General features: G+C 43.8%; 1 long non-coding RNA gene and 1 pseudogene across 2 annotated transcripts in view; one reads left to right on the forward strand and one right to left on the reverse strand.

The window, feature by feature from the left end:
• The window catches only part of ORYCUNV1R-PS1575 (vomeronasal 1 receptor oryCunV1R-ps1575 pseudogene), a 1,374,299-nt pseudogene that overhangs the window by 1,058,534 nt on the left and 289,668 nt on the right, over positions 1-26,097 (forward strand).
• Positions 1-26,097, reverse strand: part of LOC138847139 (uncharacterized) — a 75,636-nt gene that overhangs the window by 10,013 nt on the left and 39,526 nt on the right. Inside the window, exon 3 of one of the 2 annotated variants that reach the window (XR_011384782.1) lies at positions 8,874-9,167. The exons of the other annotated variant lie outside the window; for it this stretch is intronic. This is a non-coding gene — a long non-coding RNA (uncharacterized lncRNA). Of the gene's footprint in view, positions 1-8,873; positions 9,168-26,097 lie in introns of those variants that run through there. 2 annotated transcript variants of the gene reach the window in all.

Here is a 26,097-nt window from a genome sequence, read left to right on the forward strand (position 1 = left end):
CTGCCTTTTTCCTTCTCCGTCCCTTCTCTCCAGTCTGTCAGGTTTCCCCCCATAAACTCTTTCCCTTAAAAAAAAGAAAACAGGTGGAAGCAGAGAAAGGATTTTGCTAGTTTTACAGTATCAGAGAACAATACCATATTAACTTTTCAATGTGCTGTCTTGCTAATGGTATTTCATACGGTGAAGCAACAAATCTGCAGCAAAATAAAATTTTCAACTTCTTAAAAAATAAATAAATGGGGGCCGGCATTGTGGCATAACAAGTTGAGCTGCTGCCTAGAATGATGGCATCCCATATGGTCACTGGTTAGAGTCCAAGCTGCTCCATTTCCAGAAATCAGCTGAAGATGGAACAAGTACTTGTGCCCCAGCACTCTCATGGGAGACCTGGTAGTACCTCCTGGCTCCTGGCTCCGGTCTGGCCCAGCCCTGGCCATTGCATCCATCTGGGGAGTGAACCAGCAGATGGAAGGTCTCTGTCTCTTCCTCTCTCTAACTCTGCCTTTCAAAAGGATAAAATAAATCTTTTAAAATAATAGTTATGGATAAACTGGATTTCTATAAGCAAAAGAATGGAATTGCATCATTCTACCATACACAACAACTCAAAATGAATAACTCTAGGAACAGAAATTGTAAAACTCCTAGGAGACAATGTAGGAGGAAAACTCCAAAATCCCAGGCCACAAAAGCAAAACTTTTTAAGTGGGACTAAATAGAACTACAAATCTTAATGATGTTTTGTTTATCCTGTAGTTTTTATAAAGCGCACAACTTCTGAGAATTAATCTGTGTAACTAGATCATCACTGGTGCTTATCTACTCCTTCCAAAATTCTCTTCCAAAATCATCAGTACCTTTTAAGAGTCAACAATTATCACAATTTATGTTTATAAGTCGCAACCTTGTTTCTCCTACAAATATCACTTCCAACACATCTGGTGTTAGTAAAATGTATGTAATACTATGAAACAGACCATCTATTTGTTATCAATTTCATTCCTTATTAGACTAAGCAAGAAAAGAATAAGAAAGCTTTGACCAAAATTGCAGAAGATAGTTTTATTCTGATGGCTCTCATTCATGCAGATCACCTTCTCCATAAAGTCATCCTAATAAATGTCTCATTATTGTGTACCCTTGACCTGCTTAAGTGTCTTTGCAGATCGACTTGCTGTATTTTCCAAACATAAAATACAAATAAGATTTTTTGGTTACAAATTTTTGAGTGTGTGTGTGTGTGTGTAAAGAGCATCTAACAAATATGATACATTTAACTTACAAAAGGAATTACTGGGGCCAGTGCAGTAGTGTAATGGGCTAAGCCAGCACCTGCAGCACCCACGTCCCATATGGGCAGCAGTTCGACCTGGCTGCATCTCTTCCAATCCAGCTCTCTGCTATGTCCAGGAAAACCCATGAAAGTTGGCCCAAGTGCTTAGGCCCCTGAACCCATGTGGGAGACCCCAAGGAGGCTCTTGGCTCCTGGTTTCCAATCAGCTCAGCTCTGGCTGTAGCAGCCATTTGTGGAGTGACCCAGAAGATGGAAGACTTTTCTCTCTGTCTCTTCCTCTCTCTGTCTCTTCCTCTACCTCTCAAATAAACACCAATCTTGAAAAAGAAATTATTTACATATTTGAAGTTGAAAATTTGCACGTTTGCATTTTTATCTATATACTTTTTCTCCATTCTACTATAGGATAAATACCATCTGCATGAATTAAATTGAAATAACTAAACTTGTAGGAAAGAAAAATATGCAAAATCCTAATGCATGTTTTACTATTAAAACATTAAAATCATAGCTACATAATACAGTAAAAATAGCTGTAATATAGTAAGGATAAGTAAGTTTTTCATGGATAGTTTTATTTTTGATTTCTCAAAATACTTTTTTTTCCAAAGCACTTTTCAATAAAATTATTGGGCAAAAGTAAAACATAGCTCAAAATGTTAATTTTTTAATATTTATTTAAAGTCAAGAGTTACACAAAGAGAGAAGCAGAGGCAGAGAGAGAGAGAGAGAGAGAGGGTATTCCATCTGCTGGATCACTTCCCAGTTAGCCACAACAGCTGGAGCTGCACCGATTCAAAGCCAGGAGCCAGGAGACTCCTCCAGGTCTTCCACGTGGGTACAAGGGCCCAAGGACTTGGGCCATCTTCTACTGCTTTCACAGGCCATAGCAGGGAGCTGGATCGAAGTGGAGCAGCCAGGACTTGAACCAGCACTCACATGAGATGCTAGCATTCCACGCAACAGCTTTACCCATTACACCACAGCGTTGGAACCCCTCAAATTTTAGTTATCTAAATACAAAAGCTCTCACCATAAAGAACAAAGAACTGCTGGGGTGGATTTTTAGGTGAATGTCTGGGATTGTACTGATGAGAAAAATCAATGAAGACTTCCTCCAATGAAAATAAACCATTAACACATAAAGAAATAGAATGTTCATCTCAGTAACTCCTCAGATGTTTGTTTCTGAGAAAGAAAAGGAGTTCTTGCAAAGATAACCAAACACTCTGGAAAAGAAGACAACAGATACACCTGTCAACTTCTTTATGCAATCGTCCTTGTGAAAAGAGGGATTTCCCTTACCTGAAGAAAGACATGGTGTTACCAGCTAAGCATAACATTAAAAATTCAACTGTGTGGCGCTGGTGCTGTGATGCAGTGAGTTAAGTCACCATCTGGAATGCCAGCATCCCAACTGGGTGGCAGTTCAAGTCCCGGCTGCTCCACTTGTGATCTGGCTCACTGCTAATGCATCTAGGAGGGCGATGGAAGATGGCCACAAGTTCTTGGGCCCCTGCACCCATGTGGGACACCCACATGAAGCTCCTGGCTTCTGGCTTCAGCCTGGCCCATCCCTGGCCATTGCAGCCATTTGGGGAGTGAACCAGTTGATAGAAAGCTTCTCTTTCTGCTTCTCCCTCTCTGTAACTCCACCTTTCAGATAAGTAGATAAATCTTCTGAAGCATTCAACTGTGTGCCGTTCACTATAAATACACTACTAATCAGGAAACTGAAGGAGCTCTGAATTTATCAAGAAATAGAATGCCAACTTGGTGTCACCTAAGATTAGCTACAAAGATTATTTCCCTCGTTTGAACAAACAAAAGTCATGACTTTTATGATAAACAGACTCTAAACTTAGAACATTCTACCCTTTAAATAGCACAAAGTTGAAAATAGGTATTTTTTTAAATGAGCACACAAAACAATCTGATGACGTGAGGGTTCATTCACGTGTATATTGACTCATAAAAAAAAATCTCTGCTTCTAAACTTTTTAGAAGAAATCATTTTAGGCTTGAAGAATTGCACAAACAGTACAACCAAACTAAGACTTCATAACATTTCCAGAGCCTCTCAGCCTAGACAGTGGTTGAAATAAGAATGCTTGAACTCACTACCTATGCTTTTTCAATCCCAGCAAAATTTTGGAATACATTTTTAGTTCCTTTTGTCAGGATGCTTGTTCTCATGGCTTTAGAAAAATCTTGATGAAATTTATAGGAGACCCTATTCATTTGATTTAAATTTCCAATTATTGATGAAGTTTCAATGGTTCAGTTTGCAATGCATGGAAAAAATTATTGAATGAATACAAAACTAGACCATGCAACTTATTCTTATCCATACAGAAGGAATGTAACATTGTTATATCTGTGCAGAAAGATTTACTGTCATTGGAAATAGTGCTTTTTTGAAGATTTATTTAATTGAGAGACAGAGTTAAAGAGTGGGAATGACAGAAAGAAAGCTTTTCTATCCACTGCTTCACTCCCCAAATGGCCACATGAGTGCAGGGGCCCAAGCACTTGGGCCACCTTCTACTGCTTTTCCAGGTGATAGCAGGGAGCTGGATCAGAAAAGGAGCAGCTGGGACATGAACTGCTGCCCATATGGGATGCCAGTGCTGCAGGTGGAGGCCTACCCTACCACACCACAGTGCCAGACCTGCAATTAGGTTCTGAAGATTTTCCTCAGTACAGTCTGTCATTCTGTGACCTTGGGAAAATGTTTGGGACTTTTTGGGATTGAACAGGCATGGGTAGTGAGTTTGAGTTTTCTTATTTCAAACACTTTCTAGGCTGTGAAGGCTCTGGAAACATGATGAATGCAACAATACATCCAAAAGGTATCACAGATATACATATGTAGGTTATATATACATATATTTACATATATCTACAACATGTAATATGATGAAGTGGGTTTTATCACAGGCATGCAAGTGTGGTTCAACATCTATAAAAATCAATGAAATCACATCAGCAGAATGAACAACACAAAACAAATGCACATCTCAATAGATGCAGTGGATGCTTCCATCAGAAGATTCAACATCCCTTCACGATAATAAAAAATTGGAACTAACAAGGTACAGAGGAAACATAGCTTAAAATTATCAAAGCTATATGATAAAACAATAGCCAATACCATACTGAATGGGAAAAACCTGAAAACATTTCTCCTGAGTGTTGAACAAGAAAAGAACTCCACATAAACCATTCTTAGTCAATACAGTATCTCAAGTACTCACAAGAGTACTCAGGCAAAGCAAAGAAGTAAAGGATGAAAATTGGGAAGGAAGAAGTCAAAATATGTTTTTTCAGAAGACAGGATTTTAGACAGAAAAAACTTAAAACACTGCAGTAAAAATATGTTGGGAGTGATAAACCAATAAGTCGCAGGATACAAAATCAATGTACAAAACAATTACACACTAATAATGATCCTCTGTAAAGTTAAGTCTACGATCTTTGTAAAAAGTAAGAATGGGGATAGTAGAGGGAAGAGGAAGAGGGTGGGAATACGAGGAGGATGGAGAGTGGAAAGTATCATCACCTTCCTGAATCTGTATATATGAAATACATGAAGTTTGTATATCTTAAATAAAATAAAAAAGTGGCCAGCGCTGCGGCTCAATAGGCTAATCCTCTGCCTACGGCGCTGGCACACGGGGTTCTAGTTCTGGTCAGGGCACTGGATTCTGTCCTGATTGCTCCTCTTCCTGTCCAGCTCTCTGCTATGGCCCAGGAATGCAGTGGAGGATGGCCCAAGTCCTTGGGCCCTGCACCCTCAGGGGAGACTAGGAGAAAAGCAGGCTCCTGGCTTCGGATCAGCACGGTAAGCCGGCTGCGGTGCGCTGGCCGCAACGGCCACTGGGAGGTGAACCAACGGAAAAAGGAAGACCTTTCTCTCTTTCTCTGTCCACTCTGCCTGTCAAAAAGAAAATAAATAAATAAAATAAAATAAAAAAGTATGAAATGGGAAAAAAGAAGCCCGAATTTACAATAGCTACAAAAATTACATATTTAGTAATAAATTTAACCAAATAAGTGAAAGATCACAATAAAGGTATAAAGTGTTGATGAAATAAATCATCAAAGACACATGGAAATGGAAAAACATCCTCTGTTCATGAATTAGAAGGCTATTTCTTTCATACTTACTCTAGTAACAGACCCTCTCATAAGTTAAGATCATGTACTCTTAGGATTCTCAGACAGTTACTTCCCTGTGGTCCTCTCTTTGTCAAAGTTCTTGGTCCTCATTTTCCTTATTTATCAGATGTTATGCTAAATTTAGCACCTTAACAATGAAAAGTTTATGAAACATTATAGGAAGGGGAAGTTGGACAGTTACATGTAGCTTTCCAATTTGTGGAAAATGAAAAACTTTAGATGGTTTTAGTAGAACCATCATGATGGAGAAGAGTGTGTCAAACGAGTTAATTCAAAAACAGGATTAGAACCCTGGTACTTGTTAGGTGTATAATACATCTGAGTTGTTTAATGGACATGAACCAAGAGGAAATGAAAAAGGGGAGTGGAATTGAGGGTGAAAATAGAAAATGAAAGGATCAGTACTTCTATATGTATACTGAAACAACAGAAAAAGCCTGACAATGACTGGAATAGTTTAATATGGGGGAAAGTGTGAAGAAAAATAGGTTTTTAAGTGACTTAAAATATAAAACCTAAATAAGCTTTATTTATATTTTTAGAGTTTTCTTTAAGAATGGAGGATTTAGATACATTTTTCTGAATAGTGGTCCCCACAGCTGATTTTATTGAGTGCCACATTTGCCACTGTGTGATTTAGATGATTGAATCCCAAACAAGGTGGGTGCTGTTGTCTCTATTTTACAGAAGAATGGCTCAGAGAAATTCAGAAACTTGCCTAGTTTAAAGCAGCTGTGACAGGGCTGGGTTTGACCAGATCTAATGCTGAAGCCCGTGCTCTTTCTAGATGGCTGTAGCCTCATTGAACAATTGTTCATAGAATTTCAGCTCCTTAAAGGAGCCTCTCTGTGGAGATTTGTATTTCCCCTATGGAACAGCTATGTAAGTAATTCTATGTCCTCTTCCCCCTACCACTAACACCCTTACAACTAGGACCGGCACCCATATGGGATGCTGGCATCACAGGTGGTGGCTTACCCCACCCACAACAGCAGCCCCAGGATGGGGGACTTTCTATAAGGTGAAGACAGCTTAAGAAGGCCATTCCTCATGAGGAACCTTAAGAAGGCACCGTATTTTTCTGCAAGTAGCATCCGGGTATTGGACAAAATTGTGCAACATTTCAACACCTACACCTGGGCTGAATGGCCCACACTTGGCCACTAGCCTTTCATTTCCTTATCAGTGTTTTTTTTCTTTAAGAAGGTACCATCTTAGAAGCAGAGAGTGCACCCTTCCCAGATCGTAAATCTGTTGGGCCTTGATCTAGACTTCCCGACTTCCAAAACATTGAAAAATGAATTCCTGTTCTTTTTCAGTCACCCAGGTCAGGGTCTTGTTATGGTCACCCAAAGGACTGGAACATCCTGGAATGTCTTCTCTTCCTCCTTATGATTTGAAGCACTTTTGGAGGCTATAGATTTCAGTTTGATCTCACTTTGCCGTTTGCACTGGACTACATCAGCCCACTACTGTGCAGCTTTCCAGGGTTACTGAGGAGCAATCTGATGATGACCTTCAGGGTAAATGATGAAAGAAACCTCCCTCTCAGCTCTATGGATATGAACCATGCACCTGATGGTGACTTGGCAAACATAATATTGTTGTATTGTCATTATGCCAGTGAAGTGGTACCAACGTGTTGAGACCTATCATGTTGGATATTCTGAGTGTAGGCTTGAGGAGTCCTACCAAAGCCAAGAGTTATTTACAAAGTCTGAAACTAGAAATGAAAAGTCCATTGAAACAGCCTTCAGGTGTTAATTTATGAAAACCTAAATATCAACTGCTATCACCAACTTAAGCAAAAAAATTTGGGGGTCCTTTCACTTTAACCAAGTAGAAAGTTTCTTGAGAAAACCACCATGGTGTATCCCCAGCTGTGATTGGTTTGTATCTTGCTCTGACATCAGGGGGGCCATTGTTATGTCATTCCGAGTGCCTTAACAGTTCCCTGGCTTGGCCTCAGTTCTTGTTCAGTTGGCCCAGGAAGCTCTGTGGAGGCAGCCTGAAGGACTTGGATGACATTACTGGTTTTCTCGTCTTTTCGTTTGTAACGCTGTTTTGTCTGTCTGATCTCTTTGTTCTTTTTACTACATTGGTTTTTTTCTCTTTTTTTTCTACTTGTTTTATTATTTTTCTATTTTCTCAATTTCTCTCCGCTGCCTATTTCTACATTGTATACTTGTGTATTTATTTTTTTAAAATGTTTTTTATTTTCTTTTTTGTTTTTATTGTTACTAGCTAAATGTATTTTATGCTGTTTTCATTTATCATTCTTGGTGTGTCTCCCCCATGTTTTTTATTTTTTTCTCATTTTTCATCCTTTGATTTAGATAAGATCATTTTAAGACTTACTGATTAGAATTGTTACCATAGTTAAGATATTTGTTGTTTCACTTTACCATTTTTTGCATTCTGTGTGTTTTCTAACTTTTAATTCTTAATTTGGATACAATTGGTTTTAGTAATTAGTATACTATAGTTCATATCATTAGCATTATCTGTTAGAAATATTAGCATACTGTGTCTTCTTGATTTTTGTTTCACAGTTTTTGTTGTTAACTTGGGTGACTGTAAGTGTGCCTAGTGTCAGATTGCAGGGGTGGGGGTGTTGTGACCAGATCATTAGATCCCCGCAGAGACCCAGAGAGTCGATCACACTGAACTGCACAAGCAAGGTTTATTCAGGAGTACAAGCCACGACAGGGATGCCATCCAACCAACCCACGCAGAGTAGGAAGGAGTGAGGCCCCAGTCTTTGTTTGGGAGAGTTTTTAAAGGAAAAAAAGGGCTGCATCAGCAGGAAAAGAGTTACATACAGCATGGAAGCTTTGGGCAGAGGGAGTTACAGTGGGAGCTTACAGCACAGGAGCTTTGGGTACAGGGAGTTACTTTGTTTAGCAATCTCTACTGTGCTGTCCTTGGTCTACCGAGCTAGCTGTCCCTGGTAAGCTTTGATATCTCCGGAATGCCTGAATGCCTGCTTTTACAAAGACTCGGGTCTGCTATAGGAAACGGAGGCTGCTTTCTTTACTGTTTTAAAATGGAGTCACTTTGGCTCTCCATCCCCCCCTTGTTTTTGTACATGTTTGAAAAACCCAATCACGGGTTTGGATTGACATTTTATTGGTTTTACAAACATTTAAGGGTTTATATTGGGACCATTGGACCATTAATTGAACGGTGCGGTGCCCAATCTCTGTTTCATAAACTGTACAAGTTTGTGAACAATGCAAGGGCCAAAGGTTAAAATTAAAATCAGGAGAACAAGGGGCCCTATGAGTCCTGATAGTAGGGTGGCTTGCCACGGAGAAGAACTGAACCAAGACTCAAACCACTCCTGAGAGGCCTCCCATTCTTTTTCGTTTTTCCAGCCCCTCCCTGACCTTAGCCAGCCATGTTATCTTTTATTAGGCCCGAGTGATCTGCGTAAAAGCAGCATTCTTTCCCACAGTGGCACACAGCCTACCACATCAGTCCCAGAAGTCCAAGAGGTGCAGAGGGATGACGACCCATCCTCTGCTGACGTGGAGCAAAGAGGCACTCTTTACCGCCATGGGGCGATGTTTTAAGCCACTGTTTCCTGGGTGGGGAGCTGAGCACATTCCTGTAGTAGCACTTGGTTGACCGCCTGGTTGCGGAAGGCCTTGGTTCGCTCCATCACCAGCTGTAAACACTTAAACAGACACTGTAGTATAGAGACAGGGTGAGAATAAAGCAGATTCCAGGCAAAACCGGGAGAAAAGTCACTCATTAGTGTGGGAGAGGGTTATCAGTACACACATGTTGGGAGTATAAACGGCAATCTACTACATAGAACAAAGAATTTACAGAAATCCTCAGCGTTTAATTTCTGCTCTACTTTTATACACAGAATAATGACTAGTTATTTGCAGCAGGTCTTTAACTTTTTAACTTTGTGCATTTACTTTTCCTGAATAAGGCGCAGCTGCTGTTGCTATGTGTAACTGAGACAGTAGTTGATATTTAATAGGAAACACAGCTCACAGAACTGTACTCCCTACTATCCAAATTTACCTAATAATGAATTACCTTGATAATGGAGAGTAGAAACCATATGCACTAATTACACAGATGTTAAAGTCAGTTTTAAACAAGGTAATTTACACTGTGAAGTACACTACTTACGGTACTACTGTTTAAAAGATACTACTGCTGCCCCCACAGAATATGTACAGAATGTATGTAAAACACTGACTTTAATAAGCAACAAAATTACAAAGGAATGAGGCCAAGGAGTGGGCCAGACAGGGTCCAGAACAAAGGACAGAGTTGCTATTGGAGGAGTCAAGAAAAGTGTTATCCAAGTTACAAATAAGTTTTCCGACTGAGAGGCAAAGAGAATCTGATAAAAGGGGCTAGATAATAACCTGGTGGCTTTAGGCCTTATAAGTTAAGGGACCTAGACTGTGGTGGAATGAGAAGGCCATGCCAAGGTGGCCACTGGCAAGCGAGCATCAGTTACTCAGGAATGGCTTTGGAAACTTCCTGGCAACAGGCTGTGATTGGATGGATTTGAAACTGCCTGGCAACAGGCTGTGATTGGATGGCTTTGGAAACTGCCTGGCAACAGGCTGTGATTGGTTGGGGCATAGACCGCCGTTGACCAGACTGGCTGGTCTTGGCTATATAAGATGTTGTACCAACTGAAATAAACGAGTCTGCTGGCTGCTCACCTCAAGCCTGCTTTCACCTGACTTCCGGGGTCTGTGTGGTGACTCCGCGCCTCTTGCCCCCACCACGCTGCTCCTCTCAGAAAGGAATCCACTGCAACATTGCTGAGAAATCAACAGCAACATATGGCACGCCAACTTGACTGAGAGAAAGACAGCATGTCGGACTTGGCAAGGTCCCCCCTGGATTTCGGCAAGTAGGCCCCTCGGTGTTTTGTGTGCTGTTCAGTTCTGTGAGGGTGAGCACAGAACCCCCTCCTACGCCCCTTTCCTTGTCCTTGTCCTCGGTCTAAGTGACCCCAGGTTAGGCACACACCGCCCAGAAGCGTACGTCGCTTCTCGGCTCCTCCTTTTACTTTCGGTTCGCCCGGCAAATTCACATAAGGGACTGATCATCCCAGAATTCGGAACCAAGTCATCTTCCCTCACTCGAGAGAGGTGACGCTCCGGAGACACCGTGTGGCCATACGGCCTTGACCTAATGAATCAAGGAAGTCCCCCACTAAGCACAGAACATACTTACGATGTGATACACCACTATCTGTTTGTCTAACGTAGGGAAAACTCCTACAAAATGCCATCAACAGCTGAGGTGCTAGGAATTTGCTTTGTTATGGCAGCAGTGCTGTACGTGTCTTTCCTTTGGCTAGAGTTGGCGTGCCATGGGGCTCTTAAGTGCTCAGACATGGGAAAGATACCCCCCCCCCGAATCCTGCGCAGATTATCAAACATAGTGAATCTGTGAGTGATAAGAGCCTGACACTCCAGGCCTCTGCCTCACAGACAACAGTTGATGACTTAGGGAGAGAGAGCTCCTACTGTGAAAAAAATAAGGTAGCAAACAATGTAGCAACGCCTAGTCAGCCACCCCCCACATACCTGTGGGATGAACTTAAAGGGCCTCTAGACAATAACTCATGCAAGGTCATCCCATCTGCACCCAGTGAGGATCCCCACATTTGTGGCAGTACTCGGACACCCCACGCTCTTAGGGCAGCTGCTAGACCCCATCCCACCTGCACATTTGCTGTTAATGTCAGAGCCGACACAAAATTCAGGCCCTGGACTCCAAAAGCCATAAATGACCTTACTATGTAAAAAAGGCTTTCACTGGGCAAAAGATTACAAGACCAAACCTTTAAACTCCCAGTGGGGCGGCCCTCAGCCCAGCAAGTAAGAGGGAGTCCTACTACCATTAACTGGTCGATGCCCATCTTCAATCTGAGGCCGAAATTGACTCTATATTTAGATGACAATGGAGATACAGGAACCATCTTTCCACTAATTGCTGAAGTTTTCATGACCTTATGGGGGAGAGATGTACTCTCACAAATGCAAGCGGCCCTCACTATGGATCACAAATCTCCACAAGCCAGCAGCTTTAATGGAGAACCTACAAGTAAGATTCACCCCCAATTCTAGGGGCCAGTGCTCACCTCATACAAAAGCCACGCCCAATCCCCATTGAATGGGAAAAAACAGAAAACATCTGGGTAGAACAGTGGCCAATAATACAACCCAACTTAACATCCTTAAAGAACTGGCACAGGAACAATTGGAAAAGGGACACACAGAACCCTCCACTAGCCCTCATAACATGCCCATTTTTGTGATACCAAAGAAACAGGGAAAATATAGGCTTCTACAGGATTTCAGAAGCTATTAACAAAAATATAAAAAAGATGGGAACATTCCAGGCTGGCATTCCCCATCCAGGGGCCATTCCTAATGGATATCACATAGTTACCATTGATATCAAAGATTGCTTCTTTTCCATTCCCATTAGAGCAGGATAAGGCTTTCTTTGCCTTTACAGTATGGGAGCCCAATTTCCAGCTCCCTGCAAAAAGATTCCAGTGGACAGTACTCCCACAAGGCATGAAAAATAGCCCTGCCATTTGCCAAAGATATGTTTCTCATGCGACCAGCACACTTAAAGATCAGTGCTTGGTCATACATTATGTGGATGATATCTTACTTGCTCACAAGAATGCAGCAATTCTGAATACCTGACTAAGTGAGACAGTAAGAAATTTACAATTCCTGGGTTTGAATATTGCCACAGAAAAAGTACAACATTTTCCTCCCTTTCAATTCTTGGGTTATCAAATCTCCTCCCATATATCTCCAATGGGCCCAAACCTAAAAGTCAAGCATAAATACTCACTTAATGAACTTCAGCAACTATGTGGCCAAATCAATTGGCTGAAGCCCTTCCTTCCCCTAACACCTGCAGAACTTATATACGATTTACTAAGGGAAACAGCCCTTCCTCAAAAATCACATTGACACCTGCAGCCAAATCCACTATAGAAAAGATTAACACCCAGTTGTCAAATTTAAAAACCTTTAGATATGACCCTCAGGTGCCTCTATCTGCCATAACCATAGCTACCCTCAAGGCCCCCTTAGGAGTTATTTGGCAACAACATGGACCACTTTTTTGGGTGCACATAGCCTGGAGCGATTGTCCTAAAATAGCAAACAAAGTAGATGCCATCCTTATGATGGGACTTAAATTAAGATATTATACCAATAAGATATTTAATACAGAGCCAGACACAGTGGTCCTACCACTATGACAATTAGAACTGTCGACACTGATGCAGAATAGCACGCTCTTTCAAACTTTAATGATAAATTTTCCAGGACAGATTGACGATCACCTGCCAGCAGATAGGCTACTCCAGACACTACAAACCTTAGAAACAGACTATCCAAAACATGCTTTCCCTGCTAATCAACCTATACCCATGGCACCATGTGCGTTTATGGATGCCAACAAGTCACTCTTTGGAATAGTGATCAAATCTTTAACAGAAAAAGTTAAGATCCATGTAGAACCCCATGGGGGATCAGCACAGTTGGGAGAAATAAAAGCAATAGTCAAGGTTCTACTCCTTAGCCAAGATGGACTGGTAAATATATTTTCGGACAGCAAATACTCAGTACAGGTAGCAAAGACGATCCCTTTTGCAGTCTTTAATCCAACCAGAAAGCCAATTGACCAGATGTTCACAACACTTAAAGAGCTAATTGAGAACAGAAAATACCCATGGTATATCTCACATGTAAGATCACATACTGGGTTACCTGGCTTTATTTTCCAAGGCAACAGAAAGGTTGATCGTCTTATCTCCTGCAACACGGCTTCCATTGGACACTTAGAACAAGCCCGTATTTTACACCAAAAATTCATATGTCAGCAAGCAACATAAAATTGCTTTTCCCAGAGCTAACAATGAGCCAATGCAAATACCTAGTGCACTCTTGCAAGAATTGTGCACCCCTCACCCCATTAGGCCCACTGCAACAAGCAGGAGTGAACCCGCAAAGCCTTGCTCCTAATAAACTATGGCAAGTGGACGTCACCCACATCAATTCCTTTGGTAAACTTAAGTTTGTCCATGTGGTGGTAGATACTTGTTCAAAGGCTGTATTTGCAACAGCCCAATCCGGAGAAAATGCTAGTAATGTGATAAAGGTGGTGAAATCAGCCATGCTGGTCCTTGGTGTCCCCTGGACCATAAAGACTGATAACGGGCCAGCGTATACATCACAGGAATTTAATTCCTTCCTGAAATCTTGGAACATACAGTCTGCCGCAGGTATCCCATACAACCCACAGGGACAGGCAATTACTGAAAGAACTCATAGGACGATTAAAGATCTCTTACAAAGAGAAAAAAATAATCATATGCCCTCAGACCCATAGCTTGCTTTGATTGAGGTCCTTTTCACTATCAATTTTCTTACTTTTGATTCCCAAGGGATCAGCCCAGCTTATAAACATTGGGGATCCTTTCCATCCCAGACCCCAGCCCCTATGGTTAGGTGGAAAGACCCCCTGACAGGAGAATGGAAAGGACCACACCCTCTGCTAACCAAAGGTCGAGGATATGCTTGTGTCTTTCCAGAGAATGCAGAACAGCCTATTTGGGTACCAGCCAGAAACATCAAGCCTGCAACTGACAGCCAACAAGAACCAGCTGAACAAGACTGAGAATCCGCCTTTTTAGCAGACGCACCTGCCCTATCATCCTACCCTGAGAAACTGCCCACAGCCACATCTGTTACTGTTTTGTACCCCACTAGCTTTGGTCAGCCACTCAAATGGCCCACAGCCTGTGTGTGGTCATGCTATTCCTGATAACCATTATTCCTCATTCCTACCCCTATCTGAGCAAGCAATCCTGTGATCTCTCGATTTGAGCACTGGTTAGTCAATGACGGGTAAGATCCCCTGGGGGACAACCTAAGACCACATGGAAACGGGGTCAACAATGGTATGACCAAGAGTCATGCATCCCATTGCTCAAAAATAAACGAAAAGGGGGAAATGTGGTGGAATGAGAAGGTCATGCTAAGGTGGCCACTGGCAAGCGAGCGTCAGTTACTCAGGGATGGCTTTGGAAACTGCCTGGCAACAGGCTGTGATTGGTTGGGGCATAGACCACCCCTTGACCAGACTGGCTGGTCTTGGCTATATAAGATGTTGTACCAACTGAAATAAACTAGTCTGCCGGCTGCTCGCCTCAAGCCTGCTTTCACCCGACTCCCGGGGTCTGCGTGGTGACTCCACGCCTCTTGCCCCCACCACCCTGCTCCTCTCAGAAACAAATCCACTGCAACATTGTTGAGAAATCAACAGCAACACTAGACCTATCTATCTTTTTACATAGGGTACATTTTAAGGGAGGTGTGAACCTCCTTGGGGAAGGCACCCTGTTGACTTTCATTACTTACCTGGCCTGGGAGGAGAGCTGGCCAGGTAAAGGTAGGTGGCATCTCCAACAGCAAATTTAAAGCTCTGTCTGCAATGTTACTGACCCTACTTGGCCATTCTCTCAACAGTGGCGGTCACTTTGAAGGCTGAGCCAAGTGAAGGGATTTTCAGCTTAGAGCCAATAAGATCTGTGGCTCTGACCTGAAGTCCTTCGATTCCTGGGCAGGTCCATTTCCAGTGATCCAACTCCTGGCTGGCAGAGCTGCCAGGGCTCTTTATAAGCTGACTTCTGCTGAAGCCCAGGCTTACCACATTAAAAGCCACTGCAGTGGCCTGGCCTACTGGGTCTCCCTGAGGGCAGATCACTGTACACAGCTGCCTGTAATAGGCCTGCCATCCATCTTCACATTGCTTCTGATGTCCAGTTTTCTTTTCCTCCTGGTTCTTGTTAAAGTAGACCAGAGAATGCAAGTCAAAGGAGTGCTCAGTCCCACCTCTAATTTTTGTTGTCTAGACTACAAGTCCAGAGTTATAGGAATGTTTCTTATAAATATTTAGCTGGGTTGAGCTACTCTGATTTCTGAACATGGTTGACCTTTAACAGAACTGACTTATGTCCTTACCCAAATAGCTATGCAAGGATATTGCCAGACTGTCACTACAAAATCTTACCAGTTACCAGCCATGCTTAGAAAACCTTGCACCACCAGAGGCAAAACAGATACGTTACTCTGTGTGGTGTTGCCTGGCAGTGGCTTTAATTTTCTACACTAGTCTTTAATCCAAGTAATTAAGTAATCTCACAAGGAATAATCATACATGGCAATAGGGTCAAAAAGGCAGCGCAGTTCTTTCATACACAAACATTTTAAGAGTAATATCAAATGAAAACATAGCAAGCAGATTCAATTATTAGACAACAACTTAGGAAAACACCCACCAGAAGGCCCAATGTCCTTCACAAATTTTAAGAATACATGTACTCGGAAACATCTCTTAAATACCCAACATGCTGTAGCTTGTTTAACCAGCAAATTTATGCACAAGTATATAAAATATTTTCAGTTTTTTTTTCTTTTAACAAGTTTACAAAGGTTTAGGTTACATGAATTTTCGATCAACTTTAGCCTTTTAAATTTACGGGAAACATTCTGTTACAGATTACAATATAATCAAGCTCTACAGCAATATGTAACACTTGAAATAACTTTCTTGTATACAGAACATTTAGACCAGCAGAGACATTAGAAAAACATACATAAATGATACAGAGGAGTTGATTAGTTAGATGCATTTAGTTTCACAGCAAACTACAGGGTCACATACATCAGAACAATAAAGCAGTTTCAGTGATAGTTGTTAGAATCTATAACCTTTTTTATAAATCACCAATTGATTTGAATTACTTTCTGATCTTAGTAACCTCAGTTAACTATACTTTTTTTCCAGTTGGTACCTGCAATACATTATTGGCTTTATCAGTTTAGAGAGTCATCCCAAAGTACTGAATACAATAGATATAGCTGGAAAAAGTCCATTGCAACCTATAGGAGGACAGTTAAACACAGAACCAACAACGCTTTAGTTTTATGAGCAGTAAATCTGATATACAAAACTGTGGATGACAAAAGACCTTACGTTGTCATATTTAAAATTACAAACCTGTTAACCAAGAAGAGACACTTATTTACTTTACATAGCATTTTTGAAAGCACCTGTAGGATTTTACAAGGCACACTTAACTCTTTTAGGACTCTGGGGCCCCTTCACCAAGATAACCATTATGTTTAGTAACGCTAGATTACCAGACTTTATAATTTTCAGATATGTATCAATACTATTTTATATCATGACATAATACAGGCCAAATTTGATCACTGTTACAAGGTGATTATTTAAAGGTTTGAAAATAAGCACATATTTAAATAACCCATAGTTCTTACTAAAAACTCAGTTGTTTTTAAACAATTAGAATTTAACAGAGACATCAAGAGAACACAACAGATTAACTTTTTGCTCAAACAGAAAATCAGTAATAGTTTCGTGTCCAAAAATTTTTTTCTTGTAACTTTTTGTGACTTTTACACACCCTCTTTAACTTACTTGAAACATTTTATTTTTATACTTGTAATGTTTTTCATCTGTCAATTTTCTTGCTTTACATTTTGAAATAACCTATTAAAAATCTTTAAATCAAGACATTTTTAAACAAGGTAACATATCAAATTTCAGCATTAATTACTTTTAAGTGATGTTGAACTATTTTTAATATGGACAATCTATGAAAACATGTTAGCAAATTCAAATAGTTTTTCTATAGAACATAAGGTGTTGAAAGTACCAAAGTTTACATTTGGACACTTATCTCATTTGTCTTTACCCAATTTAAATTAGCAGTTATACCTAAATGACTTAAGATGCTGATATTATATATCTGTATCTGAATTTAATTAAAATTAAAATTGTATTTATCTAAAACAAGTGCTAATTACCTTACTGTTTCACTGAGTACTGATCACCCAGAAATTTGTTAAAACAAACTGCAAAATAAGTTCAGCAAGTTACAAAGCAATATCTTCTGGCTTGCACGAGATAAAACAGAAGAGCCATCAGAAGGGTGGGAGACACGATTTGTTTCATTGATAAGACAGGGAGAGGTAGACTTTGGACCAGACCTCGTTCTAAGGTGAAGTTCAAATTCTGAGATAAGGCAAGCGGGAGGAGAGTTACCCAGTCACGCCAGTCTCTAAGGCCAAATTCGAATTTTGTGCCAATCTTGCATGCTGCCACTTTGAGACCAGCCAACAGAGCCTGGTGATAGACATGGAGTCTTTCCTTTACAGAAATTAACCCAATTGTAATTGTCCTTTTTAACATTTACATTGTTCCAACATGCCAGACGGCTGTTCACCTTGGAGACCTGCTGCGGATATGGGCATGGCCTGGCGAGAGATTTACACCCTCTTCCCCGGATTTTTGAGGGCCAGCAAGAGCTCACCGGATGCCGCAGCTGGCCCTCAGGGCTCCCGCTGGCTTCTCCACACTTCACTGAATTTCTTTACTATCACACTCAGAGCACTGGGCAGAAATCACATTGCAACAACACCCGCCACCGGCCCTCGCTATGCTTTGTTTTAATTAAACAGTTGGAATCCCCTGGTCCGCACCAGTTCTAAGTCGGCTACTAGGCGCTGGGCCAAGGCGAGGCACCATGAGGAACTGGCCCAAGGGGCGGAACCGGGGCAGGGAGGAGACTGCGCAGCACCGGGGGGGGGGGGGGGACAAACACAGGCCCGTACAGAATTTCCACGGACAGATTTAGATGGTCGTATTACAGAAGGTATCAACTGCTCAGAGGGCAAACCTCCGGGAGTTTGAAGGAGACCAAAGACCTTACGGATGGGACGAGAACTCTGCAGCAGTCCCTCTTCGTCCCCAGATACAGATTGGATCTTCCCAGGTCCCCAGATACTCCTGTTTACAATTGCTAACTAAACATGGGTTCCAGATTGCCCCTGAAAAGGTTCAAAAGGTACCCCCCTTTAAGGTTCTTGGGGCTGTCTTAGAACTAGATATGGCCAGCGCCGCAGCTCAATAGGCTAATCCTCTGCCTTGTGGCGCCGGCACACTGGGTTCTAGTCCTGGTCGGGGCGCCGGATTCTGTCCCGGTTGTCCCTCTTCCAGGCCAGCTCTCTGCTGTGGCCAGGGAGTGCAGTGGAGGATGGCCCAAGTACTTGGGCCCTGCACCCGATGGGAGACCAGGATAAGTACCTGGCTCCTGCCATTGGATCAGCGTAGTGCGCCAGCCGCAGCGCGCCGGCCGTGGCGGCCATTGGAAGGTGAACCAATGGCAAAGGAAGACCTTTCTCTCTGTCTCTCTCTCTCACTGTCCACTCTGCCTGTCAAAAAAAAAAAAAAAAGAGAGAGAGAACTAGATACGGTCTCCCCCACTTGACCACAGCTTCAGATCCAACAAACCTATTCCTTATCTCAGTTAAAAAAAACTCCTTGAGGAAATTAACTGGATGAGACCTTGGATCCCTATTCGAACCAAGGAGCTTACTCCCGTTTGACCTCCTTAAGGGAGGTACCTTGTATAAGACTATTACTTTAGAAAAAACACACCAACACATTCTCCTTAAGCTCCAACAGGCTATATAGATTGTTCCTGCCTGAGGCGTTATGACGCTTCCACGCACCTAATCTTCTATATCTTCAGCAGAAAATCCCTCATCACCGGCCTTTTGGCTCAAGATGGAGAGCCCATCCACTGGGTTCATCTGTCCGTGGGAGGGGCCCCCCAGATCTGTGCTGCCCTAGAACACCTCGCTGACTGCATCATAAAGGGTAGGGACCTGTCTGATCGTCATCAGCCACATACCCTTGTTGTACCGTTTTGGTCCACTGATTTCGAGTGGTTACAACGAAACAATACCCGCATTGCAATTGCTCTAGAAGGCTTCCCGGGGAAGACTGATTGCCACTGTGGCCCCTATAAATGGATGAACTCCTTCTCCAAACTTGACTGGATACTACCCAAATTATTTTTGGCTGAAGCTGACCCATCCTTTCACACTGTGTTCACTGACAGGGGAAAAATAGGAGCAGCAATTGCTGTCTTTCCGCCCCATATGCAGGGACAGGAAGTGCCAAAAAAAGTAGTTCATTATGTTCAAGTGTCGGCCCAATTCAAGGAACTTTATGCCGTTGTCCTGGTCTTGAAAACAATACAGGGACCCTTTAACCTGTTTACTGACAGTCTTTACGTGGCCAATCCACTCCCCAACCTCCCTTGTTCACACATTAAACTTGATGATAACCCTATCACTCCTTTAAGGATTCAAACCAGAAACTTTCTAAAGTCAAGGACTAAGCCTTGTCCACCTCCCGGATATTTTGTCTCAAGGTAATGCCATTGCGGATTCATTAGCGTCCTCATCCCAGTGCTACCTTACACAAGATGAGGCTATCTCCTTTCACGACCTTACGTCAAGTGGAGGGGGTTACAACATCGATACCCCCATGACCCAATTAAAGAATTAAAGAAAATCGTCAACTTGTAAGTGCTGCTCACCATCCTTACAGCTACCTCCCTTACAGGGGCCCGGGGTCAACCCTCGTGGACTGGCGCCCAACCACCTGGCAAACTGATGTCACCCATTTCACTTCTTATGGAAAGCTTAAGTATATTTTTGTAACTGTTGACACCTTTTCTCACGCCTGCTAGGCTACAGCCTACGAAGGCGAAAAGGCTAAACACGCTAACAATCATCTATTACAATGCTTTGCGTTTCTTGGCATTCCTAAACAAATTAAAACTGATAATGGACCTTGTTTTACCAGCACCTCATTTGCTACTTTTCTAAAGTGTTGGGAAATTAAACATATCACTGGTATCCCCTATAACCCTACAGGCCAGGCAATCATTGAAAGACAAAACAAAACATTAAAGGCCCAACTTTTAAAACAAAAAGGGGGAGCAACACCCCCTCATGACCAGCTAAACATGGCATTATGCACCTTAAATATTTTAAATTTTTCAAAGACTGACAACCTCACTCCTTTCCAGCGACACTGGACAACTACTCTTAAGTACTCCACTGTTAAGGTCCAAGGTCCGATGGAGAGACCCCCTCACGGGGGCCTGGAGGGGCCCTGATCCCCTCTTAACGGCAGGCAGAGGCTTTGGATGTGTCTTCCCCCAAAATGAAGACAAGCCCATATGGGTCCCTGCCAGAGACCTCAAACACCTTCCCCCCCACTGACCTTATTAATTACCTTAATCCAAGAGCCCAGCCCTCTTGAGGCCTTGTCTCTCTCTCTCTTTTTCACAGGAATGATGAGACACCTGTGGCTACCTGTTGCAGGGGCGGTCCTCCCAACCCTGCTATTGGAACTGTCGCCTGGTGAGACGTCATCCGGCGGGGGACAATGGGAATTTCGGATCTTGGCTATCGGGATCGATCCTCCAGTAGTCCTCAACACTTCCAAATGTACTTCAAAGGAAGCTGAGCTTTACTTTGATGCCTGCCAACCCACCACCAGGTGGGGGTCCTGTGCAGACTGGGAAAAACTTATGCAACTAACCATAAATACATATGCTGGAAAACATTACAAAAGGGAGACTGTGTGAATAGCCAGGAAGGTATTGCCCCTACTGGAGCTGCCCACATTCACACACAGGGTCGCTTAAGAGTCCTTTGGAGCTACTCTGCCCAAAGGGGAGCTCCTGTAAAAGAGGAGCTTGCAACCCAGCAAACTATAAGATAAGAAATTCCGATGATCCTAAATGGCTCTCAGGAGAGGATGCAGGAATTCGAGTGGGCGGGAAAGGAAGAGATCCATAGGGCCTCGTTAGAATAATAAAGGTATGGATCCCTGCTCCTACTTCCTCCCCCATTGAGGAAGTGCTTCAATAAGCAAAAATACATCCCAGCTAATCAGTAATGTGGCAAAGGAAAATAGCCCATATAGCCCTTTTTGACCTGACTAGAGACGCTTAACCTTACTTACCAGCTGCTTAACACCTCCAAGTTACCTGTCTGGCAAGGCTGTTGGCTATGCATACCTCACCAAAGGAGACCCCCTATTATGCTCATTGGGATGGAGTTAAAGGCTAGCTCTGTCCCGTGCCCCTCTTTGTAGGTGGCTACAAAGGCCGGGACTGGGACAGAAGCCAGGGGCTGAAGCAGAAGCCAGGGACTTTAGGCCAGCGCCGCGGCTCAATAGGCTAATCCTCTACCTGGGGCGCCGGCACACCGGGTTCTAGTCCCGGTCGGGGTGCCGGATTCTTTCCCGGTTGCTTCCAGGCCAGCTCTCTGCTATGGCCCAGGAAGGCAGTGGAGGATGGCTCAAGTCCTTGGGCCCTGAACCCCATGAGAGACCAGGAGAAGCACCTGGCTTCTGCCTTTGAATCAGCACGGTGCGCCGGCCGCGGTGGCCAGTCGCAGCGGCCATTGGAGGGTGAACCAAAGGTAAAGGAAGACCTTTCTCTCTGTCTCTCTCTCTCACTATCCACTCTGCCTGTCAAAAAAAAAAAAAAAAAGATAATACAGCCGGTGCCACGGCTCAATAGGCTAATCCTCCGCCTGTGGCGCTGGCACACCGGGTTCTAATCCTGGTTGGGGCACCAGATTCTGTCCTGGTTGCTCCTCTTCCAGTCCAGCTCTCTGCTGTGCCCGTGAGTGCAGTGGAGGATGGCCCAAGTCCTTGGGCCCTACACCCAATGTGAGACCAGGATAAGCACCCAGCTCCTGGCTTTGGATCGGCGCAATGCACCGGCCACAGCACACCGCCACAGCGGCCATTGGAGGGTGAGCCAAAGGTAAAGGAAGACCTTTCTCTCTGTCTCTCTCTCTCACTGTCCACTCTGCCTGTCAAAAAAAAAACATAAAAAAATAGATAATGCAACTCTACTGCCTAATCAGTCTTACTGTGCACTCGGAAATGCTTCCTTCCTATGCCAGCATCTATTAACCCGTACCATGAGAGGCGATCAAATCTGCTCCCCTGTCTTGTTGCTTCTCCACAGGTTGAAATTGCCTTGGCTACTGAGCCCCTTCCGATTTCCCTCACCAGAAAAGCCCGGATAGCCCGGGCGCTGGCCCTTATCCCTTTGCTTGTGGGGTTGGGTGTTTCCACTGGGATGGGTACTGGTGTGGCTGGGATCTCCGCCTTTTATCTCAACAACCGATTACATTCTCAGGTTGTTGGGGACCTGTGAGAAATAACCCAATTGCTTAGAGTCTTACAGGAACTGATCTCCTCCCTGGCCTCAGTAGTCCTTCAAAACAGAAGAGGATTGGATTTACTAATGGCAAAGGAGGGAGGCCTTTGTGTCTTCCTCAAGGAAGAGCGCTGCTTTTTTGTTAACCAATCTGGAGTTGTCCAGGATCGAATTAAACAACTTCAAGACAACCTTGAAAGTCACCGGCGACGCCTAATGGACTCTTACAATGGCTGGCGAGGTATGTGGGGAGGGTGGCTGCCCCACCTCCTGCCATTGTTTGGTCCAATCACTGCCATAATTGCACTTCTGCTCATAGGCCCCTGTGTGGTTAACGCCTTAGGTTCCTTTGTTAGAAAACAGCTTCATTCAACCCATGTCGACCAGCTGGAAGTCAGGTACCAGGCCCTTGTTAGTCAACAGGATACCCCCCTGGGTTAGTAGCCAAACCTCTCCACTTACCCCCTCATCTCCTAAATAGGGTACTGGTAGCCAATGACGGGTAAGATCCCCCGGGAATGGTCAACCTAAGACAGGATGGCCAGGCCCTCCCTCCTGGCTTCTCCAGTGACAGGCAACTTCCAGCTCCTGGTGGTGACAACCTAAGACAGGCACGGTTACCCTCAAAGTAAAAGCAAAGGGGGAGATGCGGGGGGCTCCAATTGAAAAGGAAACAAGGCCACTAAGCCTTCGCTTGACAAGGCCACTAAGCCTTTGCTTGAGTTTGCTGCACTTCGGCATTCCAGTGACAGCGTTTCCAACAACTCAAGATGGCCCCCGGGACAATATATGTGATAGGACCTTGAGGGCGTGCCCGGCTCGTGTCCTGCCTGACCTTTCAGCTGGTTGGCTCGGTTCCCTTGTGCCTTGGACAGCCCCCTTTTTGTGTCTATAAAAGCTTTTCCCCCTCCCAATAAAGTTGCGAACCCGGCTGCGCCCTGGGCATTGACTGATCTCCCAGCTCTGGTGTGGTTCCTTTGCCGCCAACGCTCATCATCCTGCTAGGCCTCCGAGCTCCCTAGGCTGGCCCTGAGGAGCTCCATCGGACCTGCTGCCCCATAGAGAGCAGCAGGCAGAAGCAGAAATAATGAAGGGGCTGCATCACCCTCACATTATAAAAATGCTACAGCTAAGGCACACAACAGAGAGAGCCTACATTTTTATGGAGTATGTGATTGGGGGGACCTTAGGTGGTACATGATAGAGCAACGCTGCCTACAGGATGAAGAGATACATCGGCTGTTTAACCAAACTTTATTAGCTGTGCATTACTGCCATGAGCAGCGTATCATGCACAGAGATTTAAAGTTAGAAAATCTCCTTCTAGATGCCAATCTAAATATTAAGTTGACCGATTTGGGGCTCAGCTACAAATTGGCTGATGGAGAAAACCTGAAAGATTTGTGTGGGACATTTGAGTACTGTGCCCCTGAGGAATTCTTAGAGGAGGAGTTCAGTGGGTACAAGGCTGATGTCTGGAGTCTGGGCGTGGTCCTGTACACCATGGTGACATGGTCACTACCTTTTGACGGGGAGGATTTTGTGCAGCTCAAGGAAAACATCCTGTCCGGACACTACCAAATTCTCACCTGTGTAAACCTAGAGCTTAGTAACCTGTTGGAAAGGTTACTGACCCATGACCCGGAGGTGAGGCCCATAGTGGGAGACACCATGGGCTACCAGTGGCTCAGTGCAGGACATGAAGTACCTGAAACAAGTGAAGAGTTTCTGTTTCTACCCCAGGAACAGGAAATACAGGAATTCCCAGGGGGCCTATGCTCTCAATTGTGCCTTTAAGAACGGGATGACCCCTTGTCTTCTGTGCCACACTGGGTGAAATCCCAACAGCAGGGCTATAGCATGCAAGAAATACATGGACATAGTGAAGTGGAAACTTTAGTATCTCCTCAGGGTCCTGAAGCTCTAAGGTCTTTTGAGGACCTGGGATTCCAGCTGGACCATAAAGCAGGCTCCCTGCCACCCAGGCTCCAAGTCAGTGCCTGTCCCCAGGACTTCAGAAGAACCGCAATAAAGTGAAGCCCATGCCTCATGCCATCCCCAGTGTTCAAAGCAGTCCCATTCTCCATTGCGTCCAGGGACAATCAGGCTGCAACAGCAGAGCCCATGAGTGTGCTCTCAGCTCCCAACCACTGATACTTGCAGAAGACCAATCGGGGCAGAATCCTTGTCATGGGACTCCCAGTATGAGTAGCAGTGAGTCCTGCAGGATAGATAGTTCCCAACTGGCCATGTTGACAAGGACCCCCGCTGCCTGTGCAGTCCTTAGCCAGGATCCTCTGACCTCCCTCTCCACCACACTGAGCACCAACAGCAGTGAGGATGATTTAGAAGTCAGGAGCTGCTCCCAGGCAGCATCAGAGAAACAGAGCATCCCAGGCAAACAGCAGCAGCAGCAGGAGGAAGAGGAGGAGGAGAAGGAGGAGGAGGAGGAGAAGGAGGCAGGGACCTCAGACACTCAGGCTAAAAAGAGCAAGGGTCACCTGGGGATTGGCAGGAGGATCGTCAAATTCTTCACCTGGATGTGTTGTATCTGGCCAGCCCCAGAGGAAAGCCCTCGAGTCCAGAGTAGAAAGTGGCCTCTCAGTAGCCTCTTGGGAAATGCCCAAGAGGAGGGGCCCTTATATGAGAAATGAAACAATGAAGGGGTATTCATGGAATCCTGTCTGGGAGGAGGGAAGGTGAGGAGGCAGTAAGAGAAATTATAGGCAGAGAGGGAATATACTGTCCCATTTTTCAGATGGTCAATAAGGTAACATTTTTTCATGGTTAGGGGTCATGACCATTTCCCAAGCGAGAAGATACAGACACATGGTGTTCGATTCTGTTTCGAAAATGAATCCATTAATATCACTCCCTAATTAAACTTCCTGTACCCAGGCCTTATGGGACCCCTCACTTATTCCCCCCATGCTGGCTAGCAGGAGTATCGTTTTCTCAACAAAACCTACTTTTGCTTTGCTCCCCCAATCTCATGATCCATGTTGGGATTATTTATTGCTGTGAGACAAAGAATGGACTTGAAATTCCTGCAGCATCATTGGTGCCATGACTTGGATGGACTCAGATACATTGGAAAGATGAGTAAGGCAGACTGTTTCTCTGTTTTTTGTTGAGGGACTATGTAAATATTTAAACATCAACCATACAACTGGTACTCCATATTGCCCACAACCCCAGGGAAAGATAGAGCGAGCTAATCAAACATTGAAAAGTATGATGGACAAATTTATGGACGAGGTACAGACTATTGAGGCTCAATTACAGTTGGTACTAATAGCTCTTAACCAGAAAGAAGGGGAGGAATAGGAGGATACACCCCAATGGAGAGATATTATTATCAACAATGGACTGCTTCTAATCAAAAGCTAGCATTACAAAAACTACATGCAGAAAAATATTCTTGCTTTTATAGATTACCAAACAGTAAAGACTTGAAAGGGCCCACTATCAT

Source organism: Oryctolagus cuniculus, chromosome 19, assembly GCF_964237555.1.
Source record: "Oryctolagus cuniculus chromosome 19, mOryCun1.1, whole genome shotgun sequence".
NCBI lineage: Eukaryota > Metazoa > Chordata > Mammalia > Lagomorpha > Leporidae > Oryctolagus > Oryctolagus cuniculus.